The 6,649-nt window shown below is 35.0% G+C and overlaps 1 non-coding gene across 1 annotated transcript; it reads left to right on the plus strand.

The window, feature by feature from the left end:
* Window positions 1–872: 872 nt before the first annotated feature.
* On the plus strand, window positions 873–954 carry TRNAL-UAG (transfer RNA leucine (anticodon UAG)). Its single transcript has one exon. It is a non-coding gene; the product is annotated as a tRNA-Leu (tRNA).
* Window positions 955–6,649: the final 5,695 nt, after the last annotated feature.

Here is a 6,649-nt window from a genome sequence, read left to right on the forward strand (position 1 = left end):
TCCGACCACTCAGCGTTTTGGGAGTAAAATAAACAGTAGAATGATTTTCAAGCGTTGCAAGAAGCTCTGTACATCGGTGTCTTTTTAAAATGCTATGTGTACTTTTTTTTTTGGTGCTAGAAGTAGTCTATTGAAACCTTCACCGTCCAACACCCGGCCAAGTTTAAACAGAGAAAACTGAGTGATTTGTCATTATCTGAAGATAATAACAGGACGTCTCAAGACGAAAAAATCTTATTTATGTGTGGCTGAGACTTTTTTTAGAAAATATATCCAGACTTTCTTTTGCCTAATGTTTATTCACTTGAATAGCTTCTGCAACGAACACTACTACTACTACTACCAATAACAACAATAACGATGATAAAAAAAGTTATTAAGCACTAAGCAAACCCTAAGTAAGAGGATAATAAATAAATAAATCAATCAAAATTTAAGAATGATATTCTTCATAATATTCATTGTTCCTTTATGGATGATTCAAATGCTTCAATGATGTCACTTGAAGTTAACGCATGTATAGTTTATTACTAGAATAAAAACACACACACACACACACACACACACACACACACACATATATATATATATATATATATATATATATATATATATATATATATATATATATATATATATATATATATATATATATATATATATGTATATATATATATATTTTGCGCGACTACACACGTGGCAAATGTTCCGAGAAAACACGACAAACGTAGCTAAAGCGTCATGCAGCAACGTAATACTGTAGGTATGACCTTCATCCGTACACAACTAATCCTATTAACAAACATTATACCTCCATCGTGCATGCATTATAAAACGCTACATGAAATTAAAGTAAGCCTCCCCGCCCTCACGGTAGCGTGGCCGAGTGGTCTAAGGCGCTGGATTTAGGCTCCAGTCTCTCAGGAGGCGTGGGTTCGAATCCCACCGCTGCCAAAGAAAATTTTACTTTGCTATTGTCATCTGAATGGAATGGAATATAGAATCTAAGCCAAAGGCCTAGCGCTTGGGTCTATGAGGTCATTCAGCGATGAAAGATGAAAGAGACATTGACAGGAGAAAGGTTTGAGGGTGTAACTGGAGAAAAACCTTGCAGTTGCCCTATGCAACAATTGTTGGGAGGGTGGATAGCAAGGTGGAAGAGAGAATATGAATGGAGGAACAGTAAAAGGAATGAAGGGGTTGCAGCTAGGGGCCGAAGGGACGCTGCAAAGAACTTTAAGTAATGCCTACAGTGCACCGCCTGAAGTGCACAGATGGCACTAGCCCCCTATGGGGCATACTGAAAGGCCAGTGAAGCACACAGCTATTTCGATGATTTACAATAGCACTATTATTCAACATGTGTACTATTACAATGATAGAGGCAGAAGTTATGAGTCTAGTAATACTGGTTCAAATCTCACCTCCACCAGAAGGACGTTCTTCTTTCGAAATGGCAATGACTTTCTTGGCGCCAGTAAATCACACATTGGAATGATGAGATTTTCTTACAGGTTATCAATGATGCTACCCAGAATATTCCCTTACTTTCATGGGCAAGCCAAAGTTAATTTTCAACTAAAACTGGACTTTTAAAAATAAATTTGTGATATTTGAAAAAATAACAAATAGTAGGAAACAAAATTAAAAATACACATTGGAATCACAATCAACCAGTACATTAGAGCCAGCTAAAGAAAAAATAAGCAATAAAATAAATAACCTAGAGAGAGAAAAAGGAATTCCATAATGTAGATTCCAGCAAGGAGCTCTGCCAAGTGATAAAAATAGGAGTTACTTTCAGCATATGAGTAATTCGATGCCGTTAGTTATGTAAATACAATTTCGAGTGAGACGTAACCTAGAGTAAGGTGTAATTAATGCCATTACCAGACAACTACTTTTGCACTGACTCCTTTTAAAGTAATCAAATGATGATATAAAATACGGGATAATTTAATGTCTGTGACTCACTGGGTCATTTCAATGTAGAAAAAAATTGAAATAGTACGCGAGAGACTTTCAAGACAGTAATCTTTCACTCAACATACTTTTAAGATAAATAAAAACGTTCGAAATAATAACCAATGTTCAAAACAAAAATGCTAAACGGAAAATATACGGTACATCACAAACGAAATGTTTACCGTTCTAAAGTAAATTATGTATTACTTCAGAATGAATAGAAAGCAAGCTGATGGTGAGAAAAAGAAGTTGAAGTTGGAGAGGAAGGGGTGAAAGTGTAGTTGCAAGGATAATGGAGATAAGTGAGTTTAATAAGGAGGAAGTAAGGAGACCAAATAAAATGAGTGAAAATTAACAGACTTAAAGACACAGAAGTTGTAGTAGTATGTGAAGAGAGTTGACAACTTCAGGACGGGGTTTGAAGTCAGCCGGAAGTGTGTTTGGGTTTAGGAAGTTGAGGAGAGGAATAAATCATTGTGTGGTGGTTTGAGGAAAAGAGAAGTGTATTTTAGAAAAATCGAGGTGTCGTTGCAATAACAGAAGGGAGGGTTGTATGCATGAATGCAAGAGAATGGATAAGGTCGTCACGGAGGAGATGAGAGAGAGAGAGAGAGAGAGAGAGAGAGAGAGAGAGAGAGAGAGAGAGAGAGAGAGAGAGAGAGAAGGCATAATATCGATAACGGGGAGGTGGGTAAGGCTTTAAAGAGAATAAGAAAATGTTCTACAAAGAGGTGTATGCAGAAAGAAAGGTTAATGAGCAAATAAATCTTAAATTAAAAGATACAAATGAAGAGATGCTGTCTTTTAGTATGCTGCTATGGGATAAAAACATAAACTTTTGAGAATTTGTTGAATGTGGAAAATAGAACAGAGGTACAGTTAAAGATTGGAAAGTTTTAAAATACCCGTGACAATTATTGCTGTGGATGTAAAGAGGACAGTTAAGAAGCTGAAAATGAGAAGATGCCAGGAGCTGTTGGGATTTCATGGAGGTAAATTTGTAATAACTGATTAACCAGGCTGTTTAAGGTTAAAAAAAAATGAGAGGAGTAATTGTTCTGTTGTATATGCGTCAAGGTGATAATTATTAAGGCATAATTTTGCAGAGTATACCCCTGAAGGTGTGTGGTATGATTTTGATTGAGAAGGTAAGGAAGATAGATGACAGAAGGGTTTAATATTGAAGGCTAGTATGAGTTTAGGCAAAGAAGTGGATTGACACGACACTCGGAAACTCTAACCCTTTTGCTTTTACCCATCCAAATACCTTAGCCAAATCCCTGATTAGTGTCCGACAAAAGCCAGTCCCCAAAGACACAGGAGTTTACGAAATCCCTTGCCTCGACTGTGACAAAATCTATATTGGTTTTACAGGTAAATCACTCCCCCGGAAATTAATACAGCATAAACGTTCAGTTAGGTGCGGACAACAGAGCTCAGCTCTTTTTAACCAAATAAATAACCATAATCACAGAATAAACTGGAATTTGTCACGTAATTTATAATTTACAGCATCTATTGTCTGTTCAAAAGAAAGATGGTGGAATCAGCTTTGATTAAACAAAGAAATATGATGAACCTTTCAATAGGAGCCTGGGACTCAGATATTATAGATAAAATCTTCCTCCAATCAGCGATTAAGAAGATTAAAGAGAAATTGTCAACTCGAGTGACGTAACAGCTGACCTATGGACCTTCTGGTATAAACACTGCTTTTCTATAGCTCTTCCTCATTCATTACCTATCTGATGAGAGAGACAGCTGGTCTCTGAAATATAGTATTTACTTTCTATATTTCAGCGTTTTTATGGGCTCCTTATATTTGAGATATATATATATATATATATATATATATATATATATATATATATATATATATATATATATATATATACATATACATACATACATATGTACATATATATATATATATATATATATATATATATATATATATATATATATATATAATTCAACATGACGGTAAGGCTATTCCTCAGCAGTACAAAACCAGAAGGCGTAGAAGATAGCAAGAAACATAATTCACTTTATTCTTACTGCGACGTTTCGAGACCAATGTCTCATCATCCAAGCTAAAATGAAAGATAAAAAACTAATAAATACTACAGCATAACAAATTATTTTTTGTTGACACGCAAAACACATTGAATAAAGCAAAGCAAAGCAAGATACAACATTGAAATAAAAATTACTCAACTAAAAAAAAAAAGACACAATTAAAACTAAGAGTAGTTAAAAAGACACCATGTCTCAACAAAGTTCAGTTGCTGTATGGAAAATGCATCGAAAGTAAACAACAAGAAGGGCGTGGTTTAAGCTATGTACAAGGGAACAGATGAAGAGTGGTTGTTTAAGGTGGGAAATGGTTTCTTTATAGCTAAAAATTCTAATATTGGAAGGTGGTGCTCATATGGACTTGATAATAATACCTTGAAATCCTTATAATTCATATCAATTTTGCAAAATTTCCCATGATTCCTAATATCAGATAATTCTGGGTTGGATAGTTTACACCCTGTACGGAAATTAATGCCCATATGTGCATCACATCTCATCTTATGCAGGCGGCGCGTGTTGCCAACGTAAGTCTGCCTATTGCATCGGCAGCAAGTATAAATACAGACAGCACCGGATTGCGTTAAAGGAGGTAGTCTCTCTTTATGACGCAACATACTACCAATAGTCCTAGGGTTCATTAAGACAAACTTGACATCAACAGCCGGAAAATAATTAATTAAAATTCTCCTTAAGTGAGGTAAGAAAGAGGTGTCATGCACATAAGGAAATCGCATATGGAACTTCAGTTTATGGGCCAAATGTATTGCCGCTGAGAATGAAATGAAATATCCAGCGTTTTCCTGATATATTTCATAAAGAGATTAGGAGGATAACAATTTGATTTAAATTAATCGTAAAGGATTCCGATTTCTTTGTGGAAAATACTCCAATCAGAAGTTAAATGTCATGGCTCTGTGGAGGAGGGTAGACAATGAATTTAATTTAAAACAGAAAAAACAGAAACTATAAAAGTTAAGACCAAGGCCTGTAAAAGTTGCCTTTCGAAAAATACCAGTGTGAAATCGGTCGTCATCACGGATGACAATCGTATCTAAGAAAGGTAGTTGGTTATTGTTTTTCAATTCATATGTAAATTTAATGTCGGAATGTAAAGAATTGGCATATTGTAAGAGCGAATCACAATGCAAATGGTCCTTAAAAAGAACAAGTGTCATCCACATATCGGCGATAGAATAATGGCTTAAAAGAAGAGGGACAACTGTCCAGCAGTCGCTCTCAAATTTGTACATAAAAATGCTAGCGAATGTGCAACTCGGTGGGTTACCCATGCCCACACCCTCAATTTGCACATATACCTCATAATTAAAAGCAAAGACAGGGTAATTTTTATTTCAATGTTGTATCTTGCTTTGATTTGCTTTATTCAATGTGTCTTGTTTGTTAACAAAAAATAATTTGTTATGCTGTAGTGTTTATCAGTTTTTTAACCTTTCATTTTAGCCTGGATGGTGAGACACTGGTCTAGAAAAGTCGCAATAAGAATAAAGTGAATTATGTTTCATGTTGTCTTCTTCTACGCCTTCTGGTTATATATATATATATATATATATATATATATATATATATATATATATATATATATATATATATATATATATACATACATATATATATATATATATATATATAATATAATATATATATACATATATATATATATAAAATATAAATTTATATATATATATAACGAATATATATATATATATATATATATATATATATATATATATATATATATATTATATATATATATAATTACTAAAAGGACCTCATTCAAACTGGATGGTATCTAATGGAGTATTTATTCAGAAAAATTTAAAAGCTTTCTTGGACACACAGTCCACATTATCAAATATCCGTATAGTGACCAGACGCGTAGTCCAGCTGTATTTATATCTGTGTGCTGGGTACTTTTAATCCTACAACAGCCTAGCTCCTCCTGTGTGACCCCCACCCCCTCGTGACCTTGGCCCTTCTCTGCCCACTTCTTCTTCCAGGTGCTCGTTTTCCGTGCGTCCTCTTGCGTTTTTCCTTCGTTTCCTTGATACTGCGGAGTGTAGGATTTTTCTAGATATGCTGTCTTCAAAGCCGATTCCGGTGTTCCCTGCCATTGTGTTGTTAGCGCATGTTATGAAGGCATTCTCTACAACCAGTCTGGCCGTTTTGTTGGTGTTCCTGTACAGAAAACTCATATTTTCCCAGTCTATTTTATGGTAATTTTCCCAACAGTGTTTGGCAACTGCCGACATCTGATTATAATGCCTTATGTTCTGCAGGTGTTGGTTGCTTCGCTCTTTACATGATTTGCCAGTTTCGCCATAGTACCCTTCTTCACAGTCTAGACACGCTGCCATATATAACCCCCCCTCCAATCTCTTCCCCCTCTACCGACTTTTTGTTTTTAACTATTTTATTCCTAATGGTGTTTTTGTAGCTGCCTATCAATTTGAAATTATCTAGCTGTAATAGAGTTGTTGTCCGGGACTGTAATTATTTTCTTCCCTACCAAATGTTCCTTTTCTATCCTTTCCCTCTCCTCAAAATAGTTTTTCCTTGCCTTGATGTGTGCCCGCTCCCACCAATA

This window comes from Macrobrachium rosenbergii, chromosome 9 (genome assembly GCF_040412425.1).
Source record: "Macrobrachium rosenbergii isolate ZJJX-2024 chromosome 9, ASM4041242v1, whole genome shotgun sequence".
Classification (NCBI taxonomy): Eukaryota; Metazoa; Arthropoda; class Malacostraca; order Decapoda; family Palaemonidae; genus Macrobrachium; species Macrobrachium rosenbergii.